Source organism: Pinus tabuliformis, chromosome 6 (genome assembly GCF_031772625.1).
Source record: "Pinus tabuliformis cultivar Carrire ecotype Pingquan chromosome 6, CPIR1, whole genome shotgun sequence".
NCBI classification, from domain to species: domain Eukaryota; kingdom Viridiplantae; phylum Streptophyta; class Pinopsida; order Pinales; family Pinaceae; genus Pinus; species Pinus tabuliformis.
The window spans coordinates 1,307,827,814-1,307,854,575 of record NC_142292.1 but is presented as its reverse complement, the minus strand read 5'-3'; the positions used below and the strand labels follow the sequence as shown (position 1 = coordinate 1,307,854,575).

The 26,762-nt window shown below is 38.7% G+C and overlaps 2 long non-coding RNA genes across 2 annotated transcripts in view; both read left to right on the top strand.

Moving 5' to 3' along the window:
• The window catches only part of LOC149263418 (uncharacterized), an 86,480-nt gene extending 64,319 nt beyond the window's left edge, over nt 1–22,161 (top strand). The window contains exon 2 of the long non-coding RNA XR_016249673.1: nt 22,105–22,161. This is a non-coding gene — a long non-coding RNA (uncharacterized LOC149263418). The remainder of the gene's footprint in view (nt 1–22,104) is intronic.
• A 249-nt stretch (nt 22,162–22,410) lies between these two features.
• Nucleotides 22,411–22,673, top strand: LOC149263417 (uncharacterized). Its single transcript, XR_016249672.1, has 2 exons — nt 22,411–22,443; nt 22,551–22,673. It is a non-coding gene; the product is annotated as an uncharacterized LOC149263417 (long non-coding RNA).
• The last annotated feature ends 4,089 nt before the right edge of the window (nt 22,674–26,762 follow it).

The window sequence follows — 26,762 nt, the reverse complement described above, 5'->3', positions numbered from 1 at the left end:
AATCGGCTATTTAACTAGTAATCTCTAGCTTGTTGATTGGAGAGTCATTTTGAGGTTAAGAGGAGATTGCATTATGTGAAGATAAAGCAAACTCTTTCAGTCCTGCACACATCAGAAGAACAACATGCTTACATCCTGACCGCATATGATAAAATCTTACTCATGCAGCAAGGACCTTCCAATTGAGGGGCTCTAACTATAAAAAACTGAGGGAAAATGCTCAATCAAATGTTGTGTCCAAAAAGCAGTAAGGGTAAAAAACCTGAAGCATATAACATGACTGGCTGGATCTGGGGTAGATTATAGATACAATGCACTGCCCAGTCTGCCCCAAAAAATTATGCTTCCCCTTGTAGACAATGAACCTTGATGTGCAAAAGAAAGACACTATTCATGGCCTGATGCAATCCACAGGTGATGTCTGTCAGCTATTTTCCTTGGTCACCTTTATATTGTAGACTGTAGTTTGTGCCAAACTTATAAGCATTCTTGTGGTACTGTGTATAAATTTATAATACATTGAAATAAATACAAGAAGAGCACCTACAACAGTGTGCTTATAAACTGTTTGATGAAATGTGCCACTGAAAACTCAGTTGCACATCATCTATGCAATAAATTGGTAATGGTAACAAATTACAATTCAAATTAGTGTTGATTCTTGTTCATTTTTTTGCATTTTTAAATTTTTACAACAGTTTGTTCATTTTTTTTACAGGTTGAGGTAACAGTGTTCATGGCTCAATCAAAGGCAGCAGTTAGGGGGCAAAGGAAGGGCAAGAATGTCATGGGTAGAGATGCCCTTCCTCCCCCAATATCATCAGAGTCTGCTGCAAGTAATGTTGAGGGAAGAGGACTTAAAGACAATGATAAATATCCATTGTGGAAATATGTCACAAGAGAGGATGGGCCAAACAACAAGGGAAAGGGAGGAGGCAATGTGCAATGGAAATGCAACTTTTGTAACATTTCTTTCAAAAGCACATATTACCGTGTGAAATCACATTTGTTGGCTATACCTGGTTGTGGGATTGGATCTTGTAGAGCTATTACTTCACAAAAGAGAAAAGAATTGGAAAAGGAGGCCAATGTTGGTATGGAACATGTGGCACTGGCTTCAAAATCAAAAACACCAAGAATGAAGACCCCCTTCCATTTTTGAGGAAAGCCACCACCAAATTTCCATTTGAGAGTTCTATTTCTACTGGGGGACAAGCATTAAAAAGAAGATCACTTGGTCCAATGGACAAGATTTTCCAAAAAGAGAGACGGGAAGAGCTTGATCTCACCATTGCCTTCTTCTTCTATCAAAACTTCATATCATTTAATGTTGCATGTTCACCTTTATTTGTTGAGATGTGCCGAGCTCTAACTCAAGGGGCTCTAGCAGGGTATGTGCCTCCTGGGTCAGAGAAGCTGAGAACCACATTGTTGACGAAGGCAAAAAAAGAGGTGCAAAAAATGCTTGAGCCTATTATGGCATCATGGCCAACATCTGGGGTTAGCATTGTTTCTGATGGATGGACAGATCCAGCACGACACCCAATCATAAACTTCATGGTGTCTTCCTTGAATGGTCCAGTTTTCATGAAAGCAGTGGATACACTTGGCAAATACAAGGATGCACAATTTATGGGTGAGTTATTTATTAAAGTTGTTGAAGATGTAGGTGTTGAATCTTGTGTGCAAATCATTACAGATAATGCACCTGTTTGCAAGGTTGCTGGCATGATTGTGGAAGCTAAATATCCACAAGTGTTTTGGACACCTTGCATTGTCCATTCATTGAACTTAGCACTGAAATCCATTGCTTCTCATGTGCTTTGGATTGGAAGCATTATTGAGGATGCAAGACATATCCGTAACTTTGTGCAAAATCATACAAATGCCCTCACTATCTACAAGGAGTACAACAATCTATCATTGTTGAAGATTGCTGATACACGGTTTGCATATTCATTCATGATGTTGAAGAGGTTGAGGGAGGTCAAGACTGCTCTTGGGTCCATGGTTATTTCTGAGTTTTGGTCTTTTTGGAGAAAGACAGATCAGGCAGCCTCTAAAAGAGTGAAGGACACAGTACTAGATGATGCTTGGTGGGAGAGGGTAGATCTAATTATTCGGATCATGGACCCTATCATCTCTTTGATTCGAGTTGCAGATACAGACAAACCCATCCTAGGAGAAGTTTATGAGGGATACGATTCCATGGTTGAGTCTGTGAGGAGCATTATTCTACAGAGTGAGTGCCCCCAGTATGAGACATCAACAGAGGCCCTCTGCGATACCATACATGATATTCTTGTCAGCAGATGGGACAAGAATTGTACACCTTTACATTGTTTGGCTCACTCATTGAACCCCAAATACTACAGCCATGAGTGGCTGAATGGTGGACCTTCCCGCAGATTCCCTCCTCACATGGATGGTGAAATCTCACAGGGGAGGAAAGAGGCATTGAGGCGGATTTATCAGGATAGTGCATTGCTTGTTGAGGTGGAGGATGCCTTTGCAAAGTTTTCCACTGGCACTGGTCGATTTGGAGGTTATGATGTGATTAGAGACAGGGGGGGTTAAGAAGCCCTATTCTTGGTGGGCAAATCATGGGGCAACAAGCCCTCCTCTTCAGCAGTTAGCCATGAGGCTCCTCTCTCAGGTGACTTCATCCTCTTGTTGCGAGAGGAATTGGAGAACATATGGGAATTTGCATAATGTGAAGAAGAGCATGCTTGAGCAGTCCAGGGCAGAGACAATGGTGTATGTGCACACCAACCTTCGTCTTATTTACAGGCAGAGGGAAGAGTGGTTGAGGGGAAAGACAAAGATGTGGGATGTCTTTCCTAATGATATGGGTCTGGACACCACTGTTGAGTTGGCATTGGCCAACATGGATCTCAGTGATCCAGTGCTAGAGCATGTTAGATTTGATGACTTAGAGGGGTCAACCTCCATACCAGCAGATGCAGAGGCGACTATGGATACAGGGGAGGAGGAGGATGCAGAGGAGATCAGTGGGGACCATGATGATGGGGACAGTTATGTTGATTCTGATGCTGATTGATGCCTTGAGGCTTGTATACCTGTAGGTTGTAGTTGTTTTATATTTTCTATTTCTATTTGCCATTGGCATTGCACCAACACTACCTATGTAACACATTTTGATTTGATGACTTAATGAGAAAACTACAGTTGTCAGTGTGTTTATCTTACTATCTTCATCTTGTAGTTGTAACTTGTAAGTTGTCTTTCAGTTATGAATTATGAATCATGATTTAAATTTGTAATAGATTTATGATTTTATCATTTATGTGACCAGTACCACTGACATTTATTTGAATTTTGTATGTACTATGCATGCTAATAGCTATAGATGAAGATCTATGTTTGAAATCAATAAATTTGTATCATTAATTAAAATTTGTGTAAGAAATATGATAATATCTAATTTTTAATATATATATATATATATATATATATATAGATTTAAATATATATATATATATATATATATATATATATATATTTTAATAAAATAATATATAACGTGTCCTAACGTGTCCTGTTCCGGAGGGTCAACGTGTCCTGAATCCGACACCACGAATCCCGAATCCTACGTGTCCCAAATCCCCGTGTCAGGTGACTTAGCTTGTAGGTAGGTGTAGGTGGCAGGGTCAACATGACTCATCCAATTTTGCTACATGGAAAGTCAGGTTGGAGATCATAGCTGATAACAATGATGTTTTGGACTGCATTCAAGGAAAAGTACTTGATCCTCCGGAGAATGCTTCCGCTGCTTCCAAGAACAAGCACAAGAAAGGTGAGTTAAAAGCAAAGCAAATTATCGCTGGTGGTATAGAAGATAATTTACTTGCATATGTTGGAAACTTGAGAAGGTCTAAGGATATGTATGATAAGAGAGTTTGCATCTATGAAGTCAACAATTTGAAGGATGTCATCTCCTTGAAAGATCAACTCAAAGACACAAACATGAACAAAGGAAAATATGTGCAAAACTACATAATGAGGATATCTCGTCTTAGAGATCAATTGCAAAGAGTTTGAGAATTTGTGCCTAACAGGGAATTGGTGATTATGACTCTAAGAGGTCTCCCTCCTATTTGGGAAACCTTTATTACTACGATAAACAACAACAATGTCCTTCCATCATTTAATGAAATTGTTGGAAAGCTCATTTAAGAAGAATCAAGGATGATATCAAGAGGAAGGATTCAAAAGCATGACGAAGAAGAGCTGATTGCATTCATCACTCATGATAAGAAGAAGAAGAAAGGAAAAGGAGGTCCATCAAATTCAAGAAAGCCTCCTTCTCAAAATCCAAATAGAAGAAATGAATTTTTGAACATCGAACGTTGCAGTTGCCATAAGAAAGGCCACTATGCTTGAGATTGCCTTGAGAAGAACAATGGACCACACTACAATACTATAAGCAACAACAAAAAGTTCAATGATCAAAGAAGAAGAGATGACCAAAGTAATGATCGCAATGGAAGATATGAAAGAAGAAGAGATGCTCCAAGTGATCATGAAGAAGATCGTCGTCCACAAAAGAAGTCAAAACTCTCCAGATATGAAAGAAATGTTGCGAATCAATCTGAATATATTCTTATTTCTTCCCTTACTAGTTCATCTCCTCCGGATTTGTGGGATAGTTGGTTGGTTGATAGTGGGGCCACTCACTACTTCTTTGGTTATAAGGAAATTCTCTCTAATTTGGTAGAGAGGGAGTCGAATTTGAAAATCATCCTTGGAGACAACTCCACTCATCTTGTTAAAGGTTTTGGGTCCATCAAAATTTCATTTGAATTTGGGAGAATCTATTTTGCTCCATGATGTGATGGATGTGTCGGGAATTGGGATTAAAGAAGAATTTGGTATCAATATCCACTTTGGAAGACAAAGAGATGAGGGTTGCCTTCATCAAGGAAAAGGTTCTTACTTGGCCTATTGGATCACCTATGAGAGATGCATTCACATTGGGATCAAGATATGAAGGACTCTATAGAGTTACCTGAAGACCACTTTTAGCATTGGTCCATGATACTAATCATCTAAGCAATCTATGGCATCGAAGATTGGCCCATCTACACTATGATGCTCTTCGAAAATTGGAGAAATTGGTCTCAGGGATTGCCAAGGTTCAAGCCCATCATGATGGAGTATGTCCAGGTTGTGCCAGTGGAAAGAAGACAAGGGGGCCATTCCTCTCTAGCGAGAACAAAACAAATGACATCCTCCATCTCATCCATTTTGACATATGTGTTCCGATGTCCATGCATTCTATTGGTGGCCATCTCTACTACATCACCTTCATTGATGACTTCTCGAGGAAGACATGGATATATTACTTGAAGCACAAGGATGGAGCCTTCAAAATGTTCAAGAAGTTCAAAGCTTTGATTGAAAATCAAACAACAAAGAAAATAAAAATATTCAGGTCCAACAATGGTGGGGAGTACACATCAAAGGAGTTAATTGATTTTTGCAAAAGGAAGGTATCAAGAAAGAGACAATTGTGCCGTATACTCTCGAAAAAAATGGAGTAGCTAAAAGAAAGAACAGGTCCATTATAGAAGCTACCTCTGCCATGCTCCATGATCAAAAGTTGCCAAAGTTTCTTTGGGGAGAAGCAACAAATGCTGTCATATATGTTCAAAATAGGGTACATCATCAAGCATTGGACAAGAAGACCCCTAAAGAAGTGTTCACAGGTATCAAGCCCGATGTTGGTCATCTTTGTATATTTGGTTGCCCTGTATACTTTCATGTGCCGAAGGACAAGGGGACAAGTTGGAAGCCTTGAGAAGAAAAGTTACGTTTGTTGGATATTGTGAAAATTCTAAAGCATTTAGAATATATATTCCTGGTCAAAGGAAGGTTGAAATTAGTAGGGATGTTAGAGTCGATGAATATTTCGCCCTTGGAAAAGCAAGGGTCCTTCCTTTGCCTCCTCCTCCTGAGAAGAATGATGATATGGATATTTTGGATGGTCCTTCCGTGCTCGAATCTAAGACAAAGATTGTTGATGATCCCATGGAGCCCATGGATCCCTTAGATCCTCCTCCAAGTGATCCTCCTGCCAGGAAGAGGCCACTTTGGCTTTGAGACACATTAGAGGATGATGAGAGTCGAGCTCCTGTTCGAAGATCATTTAGAGAAAGGAAGAAGCCATGTAGGTATCAGGGATATGTTGCAGCGATGAGCACTATGTTCAAGCCGAACCTCCCACATTCAAGGAAGTTGTGAAGGAAAAAGTTTGGAAAGATGATATGGCTGAAGAATATGATTCAATTATGAAGAATGATGTATGGGATATTTTGCTAAGACCAAAAGGTAAATTTGTGGTGACTTCTAAGTCAAGATCAAGCATGGAGTTGATGGTAGCATCGAAAAATATAAAGCAAGATTCATGGCCCGAGGTTTCTCCCAGAAAGAGGGAGAAGATTATGATGATATATTTGCACCTGTGGCTTGATATACAACCATTCGTTCGATAGTTTCCCTTGCCGTAAGTCAAGGATGGAGCCTTCATCAGATGGATGTGAAGACTGCATTCCTCCATGGCATGTTACAAGAAGTGTATGTTAAGCAGCCATAGGGATTTGAAGTAGAGGTTCGAAAGACACATGTTTTCAGGTTGAAGAAGGCATTTTATGGTTTGAAGCAAGCCCCCAGAGCATGGTACGCCTACATAGACAGTTATTTGGTGAAGCTGGGATTCACAAGAAGCAATGCCGATCCCAACCTCTACTTCAAGGTAGTCCAAGGTATGTCGTTGATTTTGGTTTTATATGTTGACGATCTATTCTTGATAGGTAGTGAGCCCTTGATGATCGAGTGTAAGAGGGAGCTGGTCTCTGAATTCGAGATGAAAGACCTTGGTCTTGTTACTGCTCAAACTAGCAAGGGTCCTAAAAGCGGATCCTTGAAGGGTTACTACTAGGCTAAGGGAAATAATATCGACCCGTTATTATAAGGATCAAGAAATGGATGGACCAATGATAGAGCATGGGGTGATCTTGGAAGCCTATTCATAAGAGAGGCTCAAATATGTGGCTTTCTTGTCTTGGAAGACAAGATGGAAGGCTTTCTAGGAAGGGCTTGGGGAACATTCCTACGATTAGGTTTTGAGTATGTGCCTTACAAAGGAGATCCCTAAGTCCTAGAATTCTTATGGAAACTTGGGTTACAGTTGATCTTTGAAGAATTAACCTTGATAGTGCATGGGACCAGAAGGGACCAAGTGGACCCAAGGTTCGGTCAAGGGGATAGGATTTAGCAACCAATGATATGATTGACCTAATTAGGGAGGGGAAAGGGATCAATGAATGAATTTTCAATAAAAGTCAATGCAAGGATCCTAGTGAGGATTCTAGCCTAAGGGATGCCAAGGGCAAGAATTGGTCTTCGAGCTAGGGCTTGCGATATCTCAAGATTCCACCATCAGAATCTCATTGGAGAGCTTCTTGAGGACACAAATCAAAGTATTTGGATGGCTAGATTGTGAGATAATTGATGACCTAGAGGACTAGACTTAGAGAAGAGGAAAGGGGGGGAAGGAAAATAGGTTTAAGGTGATCACCTTTGGGTGGACCAGTGCCTAATCCTTTGGGGAGATTGGAGTCAGGTAGAATTATGACTATGGACCTTTGAATTTTCTAGGTCAAGGATGTTGGCATTATGATACAGGTATTGTACTTGATGGCAACTCACTTAGATGAAAGATCACAATATAGCAAGTAAACAACAAAGATTTACAGATCAGTCTTCACAGAAAAAAGAAAGAGAGGTATACACAGGTTCACCATTAACCAAGCTGTGTATACACGTAGGTTCACTGTATACAAGTCGCATATACGTACACATGCAATTTCATAGAAGGAAAAGCGCGCATACCTTGGAAAACTAAGTTTTTGGTCTGAAGTATTTGGTCCATGGTATTTTGATCCATGGTATTAGTCCAAAGTATCTGGTTCGAGGTATTGACCCTAGGTATTTGGTCGAAGGTATGGGTTCTAAGTGGTTTTGGTCCATGGTATTGAGAAATGCCTAAAACTATAAAAGGAGGAGAAGATCATTAGGCCAAGGTGTGCAAGTATCGAATATCAGATGAAGTGTGAGATCTAGTATGTAGGTTATTGGGTTATGGTGCATTGTTGGATCTGAACAAAGGATGAACCTTAGCGGATGATGAGGGATTAGATCTAATGATGGATCAGGATCTTAAGGCGTAAAATGAACTATCGTTATATGTTTTTGCTCATATATATTCTAGATCTGAATACTGACGCATATATTATTCTGTAAATGATATGATCTGGGTATAACTAAAGTCTGGAATAGCTGCAGAACTCTGAATTTATATTTTCAGATGTATACGCTGGTTGGCTTTGAAAAAAACGTGTGTACACGCAGGTTCGACACATGGAAGTAGTGTATACCTTATAAAATATGTTTCAGTTGCTTCTCTTCACTGTTGCAGAGTTCAGGGTTATGGTTACTGTATTCTGGTGACAGTATTCTGAATGATCAGATTGATGGGTTGTCTAAGTGAATGATTGATTCGATTGTGGTTGGTTCAAAAGGTGATTGGTTGATGCAGATATATTTGATGATTGAATGATGTTGTTGATGGATCCCGTTTGAAAATTTATGAAACGTGGTCCCTGGAGGAAGAAAGAAGGTCGTTTCCTTCTGTAGGTCGGCGCATACGTACCAGCAAACATATCGGCTAGTACAAGAGCCAGGGGGTTGTAGCTCCCTTCCAGTATCAACTGGAAAATGAGAGAAGGTTGCAGCCTTCTGCAGCTAGCAGCCTGCGTACTGGTATAAGTCTGCACCAGTACCTAATTGTAAACAGAATTTTCTTATTATTAAAAGAAGACAAAGACGACAGCAGCAAGTGGTTTTCACCCACATTGGGTTTCCACCTTATATCTTGGTGTTCATGTGCGTTGCTTATGTGTGATGATTTATTCTGCTTTTACTGCACTTTCTAATGAATTCCTGATATATTGGTTAAAGTTCAATGCATGATAAATTGGGTAAATCAAAAGATCTCTGCATATACGCTGGTTGCCTTAAGTACAGTTGCGTATACACGCTAGTTCACTTAACTGAAGTAGCATATACAAATCTGTTTTGAAAATTAAATTATTGATCTGATAATATTGATTCACCCCCCCTCTCAGTATTATTTCCAACAATTGGAATCAGAGCAGGCCCTTCAGAAGAAGCTTGACTGCTTGAAGGAAGATCCATCATCATGAGTAATCAAGAAAGCGGGGGATCCATCAGACCGCCAATCTTTGATGGGAGCAACTTTGTTTATTGGAAGATAAGAACCACAACCTATCTTCAATCACTTGGAATAGATGTCTGGGAAATCGTGGAAGGAGGATATACATTTCCTTCAGCGATTCCTACAGATATAGCAGGTAAAAAGCAATATGAAACCAATGCCCAGGCTGCCAATAGATTATTGGGAAGTCTGTCACAATCAGAGTTTGTCAAAGTTATGCAGCTCAAATCAGCTAAAGAAATATGGGACAAAATCGTTCTAAGCTACGAAGGAGACTCTCAAGTAAAACGTGCTAAACTGCAAACTCTCAGAATTCAATATGAAACTCTTTAGATGCACAATGATGAAAGTATAGCTAGTTACGTCTTACGTATAGATGAGGTTGTTAATTGCATGAAGAGTTTGGGTGAAGAGATAAAGGAAGTTACCTTAGTTGAGAAAGTTTTAAGATCCTTGTCTACTAAATTTGAATCAAAAGTATCTACCATAGAAGAAAAACAGGATCTATAGACTATTACTATGACACAGCTTCACGAAATTTTAACTGCCTTTGAGATGAGAAAAGGAGGCCCATCAAATATGAGAGAAGCCGCATTTAAAGCTTCAGCAAAAGGAAAAGAAGAACTCAATGAATCAGGACATATTTCAGAAGAAGAACATGAAGTAAATTTTGTCAAGAAACTTCAACAGGGTTCCTGAAGATTCAGAGGTAAACTACCTTTCAAATGTTTTTGCTGTGGTAGAGTCGGTCATTATGCTGCCAAATGTCCTCATAAAGATAAATATGATAAAGGGAAGGAATCTGCAAAATGGAATAGAAAACAAAGTAAAAAGAGCTACTATACTCATGAAGATAGCGATGGTTTATCAAATAGTGATGAAGATGAAAATAGTAATGACTATAGACTTTTGATGGCTTATGAAGATGATAATTTTTGGGATGCTTTAAATGAAGATGACCTCTAGGAAGAAATCTCTAAACTCAAAATCTGTTTAGATGAAAAGAATATGATTATAGATACCTTGACATACCAACTTGTTGAAAAAGAAAAACACAATGAAAAACTAGAATGTGAAATTGTGGGTCTAAGAAAGGATCTTGAGAAAACAAAAGCTCTCAATCTTAGATTTGCTAAAGGATCAGAAACCTTAAATGAAATTATCAAAGTGCAGCGTTCTCCTCTGATAAAGATAGGTCTTGGATATACTGAAGAAGCATCTCAATCACAAAAGCTGTCAACCTCCACTAAAAGCTATCTTGATGCAGCAAAGAACAATGAACAATATGACAATCGTCAGCAAAGGCATAAAGCAGATCACCAGGTAAATTAGGCTCAATTTACTTCAAGGATGAACAAAAGCCACAACCAACCTCAGGTAAATCATACTCAATTTGCTTCAAATATGAATATCAATAGAAACTACAATCACCAGGTCAATAGATTCGATAATCGCAGGAACTTCTTTAATGGTCAATGTTTTTCATGTCATAACTTTGGACACAAAGCTGCTCAATGTGTTGCTTACAAGACCATCATGACTAGAGAAGCACGAAATCAAAGGAATGTGATAGGGATCAAGAAAAGTTCCTACAATAACTTTTCTCTTCTTGAAAATGAAATAGAATGCTCAATCTGTAACAACTTCGGCCATGAAGAATCTGAATGCAGGAGTAAATTTCGGCAAATACCTCAAAAGGAGCAAACTCCATTAAATCCAAAAATATGGAGAAAGAAAGAACCGCAAACAGAAAGATGTGGTATAGCCCTGTATGCAGAAGGACAAGAAAATCAGTGGTACATCGACAGTGAATGCTTAAAACACATGATAGGCGACAAAGAAAAAATTCACTCATTTAATGCCTTAGAAAAGGAAAAGAATGTGTCATTTGGAAACGACACTCCTACTGTCATAAAAGGTAAAGGCTCTATTTTCTTGAAAGAAAAGGTTAAAGCTGGGAATGTTATGTATGTTGATGGTCTAAAGCATAACTTGTTGAGTGTTAGTCAAATGTGTGATAAAGGAAATGAAGTGGTATTTCGATCAAACGGATGTGTTGTTCGTGAGCTTGATACAGGAGAAACCATGATCAAAGGTACAAGAACTCCAAACAACTTATACATACTCAAGGGAGTAAACAATAGTGCTATCTAAGCAAAAATGATGAAAACTGGCTATGGCACAGAAGATTGGGACATCTAAGCTTTTCTCAAATAAGAAAAGCATGCAGATTCCAGGCTGTTCCTGATCTTCTTGATATCAGCATTCCTGAAAATATAATATGCAAATCATGTCAATTTAGTGAGCAAACCAGATCTCACTTCATTGAAAAAGAAGGATCAGCTAGTAAGCCTTTTGAACTTGTTCATACTGATTTATGTGGACCATCAAGGAAAAAGTCACTTCGTGGAGAAGAATACTTTATATTGTTCATTGATGATTTTTCCAAAATGTGTTGGATAGGTCTTCTAAAGCATAAAGATGAAGCATTTGAAAAATTCAAAGCCTTCAAAGCTTTGGTTGAAAATGAATCAGATCGCAAAATCAAATGCCTTAGATCTGATCAAGGAGGGGAATTTACCTCGGATGAGTTCTTTGACTTTTGTGAACAACATGGAATAAAAAGGTTGTTCTCCACCGCAAGGACTCCTCAGCAAAATGGAGTGGTAGAAAGAATGAACAGAACTATTCAACAAATGGCTCGAGCTATGCTAGATGAATCTGGAACTCCTGCAACCTTCTAGGTGAAGCTGCATTCGCCGCCATCACTATTCTCAACCAAGAAAATGTACAGGTAAACAACACTCAAACTCCACATGAACTCTCGTATGGTAAGACTCCTACTATAAAATACTTCAAAGTTTTTGGAAGCGAATGTTACATCAAAAGGGCTGATGAAAAACTTGGTAAGTTTGAACCCAAAGAAGATGAGGGTATTCTTCTTGGCTACTCTTCTCAAAGTAAAGGATATAAATGTTATAATAAAAGACTTGGGAAAATTATTGAAAGTATTGATGTTGTGGTTGATGAAGCATGCAAAAATCCAAAACAGATAAAAACCGAAGATTATGACAATGAAGAAGATGAGAATCATTTTCCCACATCAAATCACACTGATTCTGAAGAAGAAACCAATGAAGCACCAGAAGAAGAGATAACGGTAGAAGCAAAGACTCTGTCCAGGTATGTTCAGAAAAATCATCCAAAAACTCAAATTATAGGGGAAAAGGGGGCAGGTGTGCAGACAAGAAGAACTATTATAGAAGCCTCAAGCTATCTAGCATTACTATCTTCCACCGAACCTCAAAATGTAAATGAAGCATGTAAAGATGAATGTTGGGTCAAGGCCATGAATGAAGAACTTGAGCAAATTGAAAAGAATAATACTTGGGAATTAGTTCCTAGACCTCATGATAAGAATATCATAGGAACTAAATGGATATTCAAAAACAAGCTAAACGAAAATGGAAAAGTTATTAGAAACAAGCCCAGACTTGTTTGTAAAGGATATGCTCAAAAAGAAGGTATAGATTTTGAAGAAAATTTTGCACCTGTTGCTAGACTTGAAGCCATAAGAATGTTTCTTGCTCTTTCTAGTTTTCAGAAATTCAAAGTATACCAAATGGATGTAAAATCTACCTTTCTTAATGGAGACTTAGAAGAAGTCTATATTGAACAACCAGAAGGATTCATTCTTGGAAATGATGCAAAACTTGTATGCAGACTTAGAAATGCTCTCTATGGTCTAAAACAGGCTCCAAGGGCCTGGTATTACCGTCTTGACAAATATTTCCACCGACAGGGTTTTTCAAAGGGGTCAACAGATAGCAATCTATATACAAAGATTGACACTGATAAATTACTAATAATTGTGGTTTACGTTGATGATATCATTTTTGGTAGCAATGAAGAATCCATGAGTCAGAATTTTGCGTCAGTAATGCAACAAGAATTTGAAATGTCCTTGCTTGGTGAGCTTACCTATTTTCTTGGTCTACAAGTTCAACAAAATAAAGATGGTATTTTTCTCTCACAAACCAAATATCTCAAACAGATCTTGAAAAAGTACGACATGGAAGATTCTAAACCAATATGTACCCCAATGGTAACAGGATGCAGTCTTAGCTCAAATGATGAGTCAACAGCAGTACATAAACCAACTTACAGATCCATGATTGGCAGTTTGCTTTATCTAACAGGTACCCGACCTGACATCATGCATGTAGTAGGAATAGTTGGAAGATTCCAAGCAAATCCAAAGGAATCATACCTTTAGGCAGTCAAAAGTATTTTCAAATATCTTCAAGGAACACAAAACTTTGGTTTATGGTATCCTAGAGATACAAATCTTACACTTCATGCATATACAGATGCAGATTGGGCAGGAAGTGTTGATGACAGAAAAAGCACTAGTGGTGGTGCATTCTATATGGGTTCCAGGTTAGTGTCTTGGTTCAGCAAGAAACAAAGTTCAATTGCATTATCTACAGCTGAAGCAAAATACATGGCTGTTGCATCTTGCTGCACACAACTACTTTGGATGATGCAAACCTTGCAAGACATTCAGATCACATGTACTCCACCCATCTCCATTCTATGTGATAATACAAGTGCCATCAGTATTTCAAAGAATCCAGTCATGCACTCCAAGACCAAGCACATACCCATCAAATATCATTTTCTACGTGAACAAGTGCTTGAACAAAAGGTCAAATTGGAGTATGTTCCCTCCAAAGAACAGGTTGCTGATATATTCACTAAACCACTGCCCAGAGAGACATTTGAATATCTCAGACAAAAGCTGGGAGTAGTTGCTGCATCATCTTGCTATTAAATCCTATTTTTCAGAGAAAGGTGGTTATACGCGAGTTGCATGAATCGTAGCCGTGTACATACGCAGGTTTTTGAGGGCACAGTCGCGTATATGTTGGTTTGAAGAAAAGCAGTGGGCCAGACTTAAAAAAAGGGGGGTCTAGGGTTCTGTCAATTGTCTGCTCTGTTTGATGATGGTTACAACCTGCTGATAACATGTGGAAATATATTGGTCCTCATAAAGTTGTTGATAAATTGATATATATCTGATTGATGATGATGCTTTGATATTTCTTACTGACATATGCAATGATCAGATCTGATAGTGAACAGGTGGAACAGGTTCATGGGGAGAACATGGTATTGTTGGCATTATGTCTAGAAGTACTTGGTACCTAATCAATGATGATGAGTTCTTAATTGATGATATTTTTGGAACTAATGATGGACATATACAGGTTGCTGGTCTGGATGTTGTTGATAGATGTTGTTGATGATACAGATCATATGATAGTTGCTGATGACTATCATGGTCTTGTTTAAGATATTTGGTCTCTGTTACATATATCATGTATATCATGTAAAGGTCATGAAAAGACCTAATTTGTATCCCCACTTGGTTGGGAGATGGATGTATGTATGCGTCATTGGTGATGTATGTATAGAGTCATGTTATTCTTTTAGAACATCTTTTTGCAGACTTTGCTTGTGCTCAAGGGAGCATGGACTCGATCATGGGAGCTCAATCAACACACTTCAGCATATCATAGAATTCAGCATGTACTCAGGGGGAGCATGACCCTTTGCCCTTGATGTCAAAAGGGGATAGTGATTTGGTGTGGTTGTTGCCATCAAGTCCAAAGGGAGAGATTGTTGGCATTATGATATAGGTATTGTCCTTAATGGCAACTCACTCAGATGAAAGATCACAGTATAGCAGGTAAACAACAAATATTTACAGATCAGTCTTCACAGAATGAAGAAAGAGAGGTATACGCAGGTTCACCATTAACCAAGCTGCGTATACACGCAGGTTCACTGTATACAAGTCGCGTATACGTACACACGCACTTTCACAGAAGGAAAAGCATGTATATCTTGGAAGACTAAGTTTTTGGTCCAAAGTATTTGGTCCATTGTATTTTGATCCATGGTATTGGTCCAAGGTATCTGGTCCGAGGTATTGACCCTAGGTATTTGGTCCAAGGTATGGGTCCTAAGTGGTTTTGGTCCATGGTATTGAAAAATGCCTAAAACTATAAAAGGAGGAGAAGATCATTAGGCCAAGGTGTGCAAGTATCGAATATATGATGAAGTGTGAGATCTAGTATGCAGGTTATTGGGTTATGGTGCATTGCTGGATCTGAACCAAGGATGAACCTTAGCGGATGATGAGGGATTAGATCTAATGATGGATCGGGATCTTAAGGCGTAAAATGAACTATCATTATGTGTTTTTGCTCATGTATATTCTAGATCTGAATACTGACGCATATATTATTCTGTAAATGATATGATCTGGGTATAACTAAAGTCTAGAATAGCTGCAGAACTCTGAATTTATATTTGCAGATGTATACGCTGGTTGGCTTTGAGAAAAACGCGTGTACACACAGTTTCAACACATGGAAGTAACGTATACCTTATAAAATATGTTTCAGTTGCTTCTCTTCACTGTTGCAGAGTTCTGGGTTTTGGTTACTGTATTCTGGTGACAGTATTCTGAATGATTAGATTGATGGGTTGTCTAAGTGAATGATTGATTCGGTTGTGGTTGGTTCAAAAGGTGATTGGTTGATGCAGATGTATTTGATGATTGAATGATGTTGTTGATGGATCCAGTCTGAAAATTTATGAAGCATGGTCCCTGGAGGAAGAAAGAAGGTCATAGCCTTCTGTAGGTCGGTGTCTATGTACCAGCAAACATATCGGCTAGTACAAGAGCTAGGGGGTTGTAGCTCCCTTCCAGTAGCAGCTGGAAAACAAAAGAACGTTGCAACCTTCTACAGCTAGAAGCTTGCGTACTGGTATAAGTCTGCCCCAGTACCTAATTGTAAACATAATTTTCTTATTATTAAAAGAAGACAGAGATGACAGCAGCAGGTGGTTTTCACCCACATTGGGTTTCCACCTTATATCTTGGTGTTCATGTGTGTTGCTTATGTGTGATGCTTTATTCTGCTTTTACTGCACTTTCTAATGAATTCCTAATATACTGGTTAAAGTTCAATGCATGATAAATTGGGTAAATCAAAAGATCTCTGCATATACGCTGGTTGCCTTAAGTACAATCGTGTATACACGCTAGTTCACTTAACTGAAGTAGCATATACAAATCTGTTTTGAAAATTAAATTATTGATCTGATAATACTGATTCACCCCCCCTCTCAGTATTATTTCCAATAAAGGAGACCTCAAAGACAACTTCGCTTGGCACTAGGGAAGTAACAAATGCAACTTCAAAGACTTTATACTTCGTTTTGCAAGGTAAACGGATTGTCAAGATGAATTTCAGTAATGAAACATCCCTAGGAACATTCATTCATTATACATGGTCCATACATGAAGCATTCACTATCCATAAACAAAATTTCCACAATTTCGCATAAGAGATGCAACAAACAAGCCCTAGTATAGCGAAATCCCAACAACAATGTATGTGACAAAATTAGAAAGAAAGAATAGCATCAAAATGTACTTACATGTATAAGAATATATCCAACCATCCAAAAACTTGCCATCAAGAAGCTCCAAGACATATGAAGATTATCCAAACATCAAAATTCATTTCATTCTCCAATAATTCATCCTCCAAGAAGGATAGCGAAAATATATAAAGAGATACTAGTTCCAAATCCAAGTGATGATGCTAAAATGAATCCTCATCACTTCTATTTATACACTTCTAATGAGTTTGATTTACCTACTTGGGCCTACATTAGCCCCTAAAATAAAATAATGTGTGAAACAACTAACTTTTGGTGACAAGCCAAACAAACTAGCTCATAAACAAAAGAATAAGCCTCTCAAGAGGTCGAATGATCAATAATACATGTCGTTGGGCCTTCTAAAAGGCCCGATGAAGTTCATAAGTGCCACAATGATGAATAACACTCCCAAAAGTAGTGTACAAGGGGTTGGCCCCTTGTTCTCCAAATAATAAACCTGTGGTGCTCCTAATGGGTGTGAGGGCACACAAGTAACCGTATGGGCCTCCAAGTAGGTCGAAGATGCCTCTAGACCATCTGTAAGGGCTCAGATGATGGTGTAAGTGATGCCACACCAACATACAGGTCTTGGGTCATCTGCCAAGTGTATGGTACAACTGTGGGGCCAACTAGGCATGGTGAACCAGGTGCATCTTCCTCGTCCAATAGGTGAATCTCGAGTAATCTCTAAACATCTTTGGGGATCCATGGAGTGTTGTCTACTACTGTGGAGGTCCATGGCTCTCAACACACACCCTACATGTGCCAATGTAGCCCTCGGGAGGGTTAGGACCCCATATAGGGAGACCAAACCCAAAATGGAGACCATCTGCAATCCTGCATAAGATCCAATGCGTCCCCTAGCCTTCCAATACAACAAGTCATCAAAGGAAATCGAGTTAAAGAGCTTACAAATCATGGACAACAGGTGGGAACTTCATAATGGCATGCCCTTCCATAGTGGGCTTTGGCATGTGCTAATGTCTCCAAGCTCCAAATGGGGTTAACCAAGTATCCTATTAGGTGGTTTCTACCTTTAAAGGGGATAGTATGTCCAAGGTACATCCTTCAAAGGGTGGTGGCATGTGATAAAGAGATGAATGGAGTAGGGAATGAAAAGGGGCAGCCCTAGGCCACATGCTGGGGTACTAGGGTAGCTAGCAAAAGGGAAGCCCACACTTGGGTATATAATGTATAGGAGGGAGAAATCATGGTACATGAGGTGCCCCGACCTTGATTTTTCCACCCTTCTTTATATGCCTTTTTCCTTTTATGATTTTTCTTTGATTAACTGCTCAGGGCTCAAGAGATAAGAGCACGATGTGTAAGGTATAACAGTGGATACCCCCTTTAGGGTAGAGTGGTTCATTGCCCACCAGGGGTTGGGACAACCATGGGTTCCTGAATGATAAAGTAGGCTCATCTAGAGCCTGTAGGAACCATGGTGATGGCCATGATAATGGAGTAGAGCTCATGTATTGGCTTTTGCCCACGTGCTAGATGTGTTTGTCCCAACCATCTTTTGCATTTTGTGGTACATTTTCTTGTTGAATGTGGCCAATTATGCTTTTACTTTTGTTTTTAGCTGCATCAACCTCTGGGGCATCGTATCAGGACTAATCCAAAGTGTGGGCAAGAGGAACGGGAAGGCTAACCCTGTGTGGACCCAGTGGAGGTATGTGGACCCAGGTGAGAGGAGTGATAAACGGGGTTATAATGAGCGTTTGGGGAGTGATATATGTGGATGAGGGAGCAGGACCACGCAACCAAAATCATGGTTTCCCATGAAGTACCATCCCTAAAGCCCAAAGGTCAGTAAAAGAGATCCCACGAGACTAGGGTCCAAGGTTAATATCCAAAAGAGGTCTAGGAGACAAGAGCACAGACCTAGTCCACTCTTTTCGCCGAATCCCCCCCATTAATCCATGTCCAAAAGTTTCCATGATAAGTAAACTACAATACTCAATTACCAAATGACAAGGCATACCTTTAGGTTTGGGAGGCCCAACTTCAAATATACGACCATGAAAAATGGGTGAGGGACCACATGGTTGGGTCAGGTGGTAGAGAAATGGCACAACGAGCTAGTTGGTGGTTGCAAGGGGATGTTGGCTACCAACTGAGGACCATCTTCTAGGAAAAAAAATTTCTAGGGATATCACCCACAAAATGGTGGGCTACAGGACTCATGCACTACTTTCTAGGCCTTGAGGTGTGGCAAAGGCCCAGTGAGATTTTCCTTTCACAAGAAAAATATGTTGTGAAGTTGTTGGAAAGATTTGAAATGACAGAATGCAAGTCACTACCCACATCGATGGAAATAAACTTCAAGAAGTTATGTGGAGAAGTTATAGGACCCGATTTGGCGAATCCATTCGATTATAGACAGTTGATTGGGGCTCTGATGTTCCTAGTGAACACTCGTCCTGACATATGCTATGTAGTGAATACATTAAGTCAATTCATGACTGAGCCTCTCCATGCACACTGGATCGTTGCCAAACACATTTTGAGATATTTGCATGGGACGATCACACTTGATCTGAGATATTCTATCGGAAATGTTCGACTTCATGGATACACCGTTGCTGACTGGGCAAGAAACATTATCGACATGAAGAGTACGCCTGAATGTTGTTTTAGCCTTGGATCTGCCATGATATTTTGGATGAGAAAGAAGCAGAAGTCCGTAGCATTGAGTACCGCTGAGGTAGAATATATTGTCGCTACCATGGCTAGCTGCGAAGCAGTTTGGTTGAGGAATCTCTTTGGAGAGCTATTTGAGCAGGTCCTATATACTACAGTGATATATTGCAACAACAAGAGTGGGATCCGTCTGACAGAGAATCTTATATTTCATGACAAGTCCAAGCACATAGAGATTCGATATCACTTTATTCGAGACATGGTACAGAGAGGAGTCGTTAGATTCCATCACATATTGATAGGTGAGTAGATTGCAGATATTCTTACCAAGGCTTTTTCGAAAGGGAAGTTCTTGGTCTTCAGAGAGCAACTTGCACTGATCGATGTGACTCCTCTTGATAAAGGGCATTGCTAATTGAGGACACTGAGCCAGCTCTTCCCCCCTGCTTGAGCTCTCAGGGTGTGGAATTGAGATAGAGGGCTCTTGGGGTTGAGGGATCTCTGAACAATAGGGTATCACCCCTATTTGTTACCCATAGGGTTGGAGATGTTGCTCCCCTATCTTGGTCTTTGCAGAGTATACCCCAGTTGGCATCATACCCACAAGTTGGGCTTGTTGGGATTGTCCCTCCCCATCTGGCCAACGGGTTGAGGCGGCTTGGAGTGTGTGACCCTTACCTTTTGGTAAGTCGGATATGTCGCCCAAGATCGGATTATGATGAAAGTGTTCTACCACATGACTCTTGAGGGTCATTATTGGGAAGAATGGTAGGCAATAGGATGGGTTGAGATATGCTCCCCTATGTCACCTATTGCTTGATATGGGGTCGGAGATATTTAGCTCCCCCATGAGATTCTGGGTTGAGATGTACTCCCCGATGTGGTTTCAGATTGAGATATGCTCTCTGACGAGATAGAGGGTGGTAGCTTTAGCTCCCTGATGATTCTTCTTCTTTAGATTCGAGAATGTTTCAACAGATAGAGTTGAGCAGATATGGGACATGATATGACGATAGGATATACATGATGATCGATGGTCAGATATTGACAGGTGGAATTCTCCCTAGTTGAGAGGGAGTGTTAAAAATATGCAACTACAGTCAATTTCCACTTTCGACAACGCATTTGATGGAGATGAGAACGGCATTGAATTCCACTTTTCCAGAGGACCAAAATCAACCTAAAGATCACTCAAATCGGATAAGGGAAAGTGCACTTATGAAGGAAAGCCACATATGCACATTTGAACAAGGTTGGCCCTAAAGAAAATTGGACACCCTTGGAAGCCTATAAATACAAGTGACCTTAAGCTCATTTGGACATCACCAAGCATCTTCTTCTTCTCTTCTTCATTGATTTATTCACACAGGTCTGAGGCAGGGACAAAAACAAAGGTTTGCAAAGGCTCTAAAATTATAGGGTCTGAGGCTCGCATCTGTTTTAGGGTTTTTGGGTTATAGTCGCCGGCACATCACAGAGCAAAATCATCCACAGTCGTTGGCTTGCAAGCATTAAGGGAGTGACAAAAAACCTTCAGTCACTCGCACAACCTCTTCATGATTGCGACTGGGAAGTTTGACTCAAATTTGACAGAAGACTGAAGTTGACCACAGTTGACCGCAGACGGGAAAAGTTGTCTCTGATATATTTTGATGCTGGAAACATATTTCTGAATACTGTTGGGTTGTTTTGCTAGACGATAATGTATTGGGCTCATTGTACTCTCTGCTGAACATTTTATGACAATCTAATAGAAGAAGAATTTCAAAGGGTTATATCTCTTGTTATGTGTTGACAGTCTCCCTTGTCATTGCATTTGTTGTTCTATAATCAATTACTATTGATGAATGGAAAGACTAATTGTAATTGAAAGATTTCTAATTGAAGGATTGAATTGGGCTAAAGTAATTGATACAGCATAGAACAATTAACAGTCTAACTGCTGATCACTTTCAGTTCCAACACACTGTACACAACAACGAAAACCTCTAGCTGCAAATAGGAAGACAACATACCTAACAAAAAGGCTTGCATCAATTAGTGTTAGGTCTATTGGCTCAAGAGATGAGCCATGACATATGGATCTTCAGTTCGCATTCCCCTTTTCCTTTTATAACTCCTAGACGTTAATAAACTGTTTTACTTTTGTTGTTGCACTTGCTACAAGAAATTCTGGCATTTGCAATTTTCTTTGTACTACATTTATAAAAATTAACAATTAATGAACATGTATGATCACACTTGGTTAATATTTTGATTTTATTTTCATAATTTCTCCTGCTCAGCATCAATATGAATCTGTATGTAGACAGAATTTCACTGAATTTAAAATATAGCTGCATGCTTTTGAACATGAAATTCCCTAATAATATATTTGTGTTAGTCTTTTAGGAAGACTTGGAAGGCTCTCTTTTCTTTGTGGTCTACTTTTATAAAAAATAACAATTAATGAACGTGTATGATCACACTTGTTTAATATTTTGATTTCATTTTCATAATTTCTCCTACTCATCATCAATATGAATCTGTATGTAGACAGAATTTCACTGAATTTAACATATAGCTGCATTCTTTTGAACATGAAATTCCATAATAATATATCTGTGTTAGTGTTTTAGGAAGACTTGGAAGGCTCTCTTGCACGAGCATTTCAAAAGCAGAAGAAACTAAATCCATCTTTTGACGTTAGTACAGATATTCAGGTGTGATGCAAACCCTATTGATTTCACTATTTTTCTAGAGAGTATCAAGTGCTGGGATTTGTTTTTTCATAGTGTGATTTACAGGAAGATAACCCAGGACATCATCTATAATATTCTTAGTATGTTGCATTAGATGAACTCAACATATGATATCATTCATTACATTGATTACAATCCTAAATGTCCGATTAGAAAATATTCTTTTCCTTTTCCTTTGAAGATGGAAGCTTTGAAGATGTAATCAGGAGGATGGAGGTATTTTCTTAACTATACATCAATGTTTTATTGTTGCAATGGTCATTTTTGGGTAGACATCGACAGAAGTTAGAACCGCTAATTATTACTACCAATGAACAATGCAGTCTGGGGAAGAAAACTCTGCATGGGAAGAAATTGTTTTCATTCCACCAGGCCTTGATGTCTTTGATCATGTGGGGAAAACAGGCTCAGCTCAGTTTCCAAGTGATGGTACTGCATTTTGTTGATTTTGAGCAGAGCTGTAAATGTATCTTGATCCTACCTTGAAAACTGGCGGGTATTTTGTTTCTCTTATATGTTTTCTTCAATGTTGCTTAGTTCCTGGTAGTTAATCATACACGGGAGCTGTTTGGCCAAGGGCTGTAGATGATTGGCTTATCTTTTATTTTTTTTAATGAGAAGTAAGAAAACTTTGGAGAAATCTACCGTCAGAATAGCAAACAAGTTTTGGGAATGAAGTGTCTCAGGTGGTAACTTTGAAACTGAGGCATCAACAAGGTAGTCCTATTCTTTTATTGGATGAATTTTTCGAAATAAAGTCTTTGTAAGTGCTGGGCCACATTGGCTAAGGAATCAAATTACATTAAAATTGTTGCAATGGAAGGCCTGCATCTGTACCATTATTCACAAACAATTTAAATTCATGCAATCACTACTTTGGGAACACATTTTCGAAGGCAATAAAGGCAAGCTTTTGGGTCTATCGCTTTCATAGTTTGTTTTTCCTCTTTGCTCTCCATTTTGGGCATTCAAAACAGCGAACATCGCTTTGGAATGGCATGTGCATTTGACTTATGCAATTGACAGGAAAACATGGTATCTCAAGAGCCACAAAATGTTCTACAATTTTACATTAATATTTTTACATTTGAAAGGTCTGCACAACTATTAGATCTTGGCTTATGCCAGTTGTGTCAACATAAATATCCTGCAAATTTAGGGAAGTTTGTAGCAGATAGGTATCATTTTAAGAGAGGATATGTGATGAACACTTTTTTATAAGACTCCTTTATACATAGATGAGAAAATAGATTAGACTGTGTATATGATTAGTTTGTAGCATTTTGTTAATGTTACCACAAAATCTAGCACCTTAATGCAATGTCATATAACAGCTAGATGAAATGGCCTTACAATGATAGGTCAATAAACGAGCAAGATGATCAATTATATATGCACGGTTTAGTGTTTGTGATTGAGTTTTTATAGCTGAAACAAGCATAAAACAACAATATAAAAGATGATGTCAGCCCTATAATTAGCGTTTTATTACGCAATTAATGCTAGATATTGATTTTTTTTTAATTATTAAAACCCAGTCCCTATTAAAAGGCAAGTCACACATCAAGTAAAATTACTATTTTTCAATATTTCAAGAAACTCTAACTCTAACCCTAGGTACCTAGAATTTAGAGAAGAGAGAGAAAATAGTTATAGAGAAGAGATGGATCAATGCCTCCTAAACTAGTGCCTTGATCTAAATGGGCAATGGAGTTACTAAGGGAAAATTAATGAAGACGACCATGATAAAGAGGTTGAGAGAGAAATAGCCTCTTCTTACAAACCCTAATGACTTCCTTAAAAGGGGGATTTTAAGTTCAAGAGGCACAATTCAGAGTTTTCTTGAAGGATTCAAGGAAAATAACTTTGCATGGCATAAGTAGTCAAGATTTGAAGATAAATATTGCAATTTCAAACATGTCACATACAGAAACCCTAATTCACATAAGATAGCAGACAAAATTTAAAAAATAGAAAATAAACTTACCAAATTTCCACAAGAATCTCTTCAATCTATCTCAAGAAATGTTCATCATGCAAAAATCCTTCTCCAAGAAAAATTCACATGACAGAATCACATTGTAGTGAAGTAGAATAGAAGAAAATAGCTAGTGAACACTTACAGAGAAATAAATGCTTAAGGCACTAGGTGATGGCTAATGAGGGAGGTAGAGCTCATGCTAGGTTTTTTCTTGTATGCTAAATATGTCCTAGCTAGCATTTTCATTTTACATTATCTTTCCATTATGGCTTTATATGCTTTTATTGTTCTTGCAGTTGCATCAATCTCTCAACCCAAGTTTTCGAGCCCTAACTCAAGGATGTGGATATAGGGTGCCAATCCTAATGACCCGTGACTACCAACTTGAAGAATGAAGATGTATAATTGGGAGAGATGGAAAGTGGTATGGATTACCTTGGACACACAATATCAATCACAACCTCCTATTTGTGAATTATTCCCCTCCTAAACAGTGGAAAGAAAGGCCTCAAGGTGGGTCACATTGGAATAGGGGCAAGTGATAACCTCCATGGTGAAGCATTGGAACAAGGATGCAACCTAAAGTGGTCAATCATCCATTTCAACTTGTGATCCATAGTTGAATGACCCTAAACATTAAATGAAAGCGCTTGATTCCAAAAATGGTTAATGTACCTCATATTTGATGACCCGACTTCATCGGATGAGTAGGCTAGATGTACCAAAGCATAGACTAGAGCATGGATGGGAGGCATTTGAGGCTAGCTATCTATGGATCATGATAGGACTACTAGTTGGAAAGGTGAAACAACAAGAGAAAATTTTTGTCCTAAGGGTTGCCCACTTGGGTGGGTAACAATTAACTTCTCAAGTTCACTTCTTTATTATGTGAGCCAACCAATATAATATAATCAATGACCAGTGAAGACTATAATTGGACAGTTCCAAATTAGTGCTACGTATGCAAAGGTCAATTCAAATGAGTAACACTATGAATTTCTACAAGTGTGCAATGGGTCTTCATTTGTAATCTTATATGCTTAACAATTGTCATCTACCACATGTACAATTAACAAGTAAACAATTATCCATCGTATTATTAGCTTAAAATGATGCATATAAAGAGATGCATAGGCAAGGTTAACAAATGGGCCCATTGCCTCAAAATCTAGCAAGCCTTGAGAGAGGGCTCACAAGGCAAGGGATAGACCCTAATACAACAATGAGGTGGCCACCACTGTCACCTTAGCACTCCAACTCCTACTCTTTAGTGGAATCTCACCACATGGGAGACTTCCCATTGTATATCACCTAAGGGTATTCTAAGTCAATAAGATCAAGGTGATGTAAAGGAGGCTTGATCAAGGTACTTCTCACTTGGAACAAGGCACAATTCTTTGTGTAAAGGAACAATGTACCTATGAAGAAGCCTAGGAAATAACACTTGAAGCCTAGGGTTTCAAGATATGATTCAACAATAGTACATCTAGGCATACAAGCACAAGGAAAAGGTTTTCTTTGAAAGAGATGATAAAAAAATGTAATGACAAACCTTTAGTTAGCCCTAATTTAAAGCATTTAAGTTGAACTAGGGTTTTAAGATGCCTAAATTGCCTAGGGTTAATGATGTCAGCCTTAATGAGGCAATTTCCACCAAAGAAAAGGCTAGATTTTGAGTTAGCAAGGTCAAACAAGGTGAAAGCAAGCCAAATTAGCTCTAACGTTAACTTGAGGAAAGATCTGGTTGAATTCGGTCCTTGGCCTAGCCGTAGCGACTTGCCTTGAAGGGTTGAAAATATAAGGAAGAGAGGTAAAAGATGACTTTTTCAAGGTTTTGATCATCAAGAGAGATGTTAGTGCCTTTTCCCTACTTGGGTAATGGAGTCTTATGAACTTTAACCATAAAAATATCAAATCTTTGAAGGGAATAAGGGGAAAACCATAGTTTTCACTTTCTAACCTTAGCTATCATTTTACGAGTGGAGAAATTCACTATAAAAAGGCTCTTTAAGATGTTTTCTAAGGAGTTCAAGGATAAACGATTCAACATGCAATTATTACCAAGAATTTCAAATAAGCATATGCATTTACAAAAGGAACAATAGACCCTAGTAATATTCCATTACATGCAAAACCATAAAAGATATTCAAGAAAATATTCACAATTTATCCAAGAACAAGCCTTCTTTCAATACCAAAATGGTGTTTTCACAACAAACACTAGTCTCCAATAGCCAAAATTCACATAAGGTCACATCTCCATTGTAACAACCCCTAGTTGATTTTCTATGTAAATAAATAAGACCAAGGTCATGGGGCACGTATTCCAGGTTGAATGTTGGGTAAAACATGGTGATGGGTATCACTGGTGATTAATTAATAGTTATAGAAATCGGCAAAGACAAAGTGGCATTAATTGACATTTTATTTATGAAATAAATGAAAATAGGAGAAAAGGGACGTGAAGAGACATAGATTTGCATGAAAGGGAAATTAAAGGAAAATGAAGAAAATAGAAGCCTCAGTAATAAAAAGGCTTCTAAGGATCAGTTGC